Source organism: Empidonax traillii, unplaced genomic scaffold (assembly GCF_003031625.1).
Source record: "Empidonax traillii isolate 1590-97213 ecotype Southwest subspecies unplaced genomic scaffold, ASM303162v1 scaffold16:size2589160, whole genome shotgun sequence".
Taxonomy (NCBI): Eukaryota; Metazoa; Chordata; class Aves; order Passeriformes; family Tyrannidae; genus Empidonax; species Empidonax traillii.
In genome coordinates, this window is record NW_020955209.1 from 2,372,767 (window position 1) to 2,374,016 (window position 1,250).

General features: G+C 36.6%; 1 long non-coding RNA gene across 2 annotated transcripts in view; it reads left to right on the plus strand.

The window, feature by feature from the left end:
* The window catches only part of LOC114063322, a 7,351-nt gene extending 6,332 nt beyond the window's left edge, over nucleotides 1–1,019 (plus strand). The window contains exons 1-2 of one of the 2 annotated variants that reach the window (XR_003572548.1): nucleotides 24–750; nucleotides 834–1,019. This is a non-coding gene — a long non-coding RNA (uncharacterized LOC114063322). Of the gene's footprint in view, nucleotides 1–23; nucleotides 751–833 lie in introns of those variants that run through there. The other variant, XR_003572547.1, reaches the window with a different exon arrangement.
* The last annotated feature ends 231 nt before the right edge of the window (nucleotides 1,020–1,250 follow it).

The following is a 1,250-nucleotide window of genomic DNA, read 5'->3' on the forward strand; positions in this document are numbered from 1 at the left end:
AATTGCTGCATTGCTTTTTGTGGTGTGCCGCTTGAATTGGCTTGGGTAACAGAAGAATTGAGCATGGAGACATTGGGATATTTTTGGTAAGCATAAGCTAGTATGGCTGATTTCTGTACCAAGGAAATAAACTAAAACTGTAACCAAAACTAGAACTAGTGTTGCAGTAAGTGGCTAGAATAAAAAGAGGCAATATAGCTTTATCAGAGGGAAGTTGTACTTCAAAAACCTATTAGAGTCCTTTATGATGAGTATATGAAAGCAAACAAGGAGCTGGGAGGGGTGCAGTTTGGTTTTCAAAACACTTTTGGCCAGGCCCCTCAGTAAAGGCTCATAAAAAATTAAGTTTCTGATGAACCAAGAGACAAAATCTGTGGCTTAGTAACTGTTTAAAAGCTGCGCAGCAGTGGATAAAAATACAACTGTATTCACAACAAATATTTGTTACAATTTCACCATTATTGGTCTTTTATTACTAAGTGATGCTGAAAAGGTGAAGAATATAATACAGTGATGAGGCTTACTGATTACAGTAAGTTCTTTGGGATACTAAAATCAAAAGCCAGCTGTAAAGTGTTGCAGAAGGACACTACAAATTGCCGAATAAGAAAAAAGCTAGCAAAATTAAGTTAGCTTAAACAAATCCTAACTTTTCCACACAGGCTAATGTTTTCTGAATATCACTACCATTCAAGAAAGAGGCTATGGAATCCTTTTGGCCAGTTTGATTAAAATAGTCACAGTTCAAAGGTAAACCACAAGGAAGGAAAGTGAGATTACACAGGAAAACATTGGTATAGCACTCTACTTTTCTGTATCTTGTATTTTTCTAGGTTACAAGGAGGAGCAAGAGGAGTGATCAAAGTTGTGAAACCTTTCCATCTGAGGAAATAGTAAATGAAAAGTAAACAGACCAAGATGTTTCTATTTGGAGAAAGGGTATGTAAGGGGATACTATGGAAGAAATATATAAAACGGTGAGTGGTATTAGGGCATAGAGGGAAAAATCATGTACAGTTTCTCACAATAAGAGAACTGAATGGAAGTCTGTAAAATTCTTGTTTTGACGGAGAGGCACCGGACATACACACAGATCTATAAGATCACAAATATGTCCGCTTTATTGCAATCGTCCAGGGTTTTTATAACATCTCTACTCAGGGTCCCGTGACACGAAGCATACAATTGGACACCGGCTACCATCTAGTTGAAAACATTCATTACAAATTCCTTTATAATTGGACATTAAT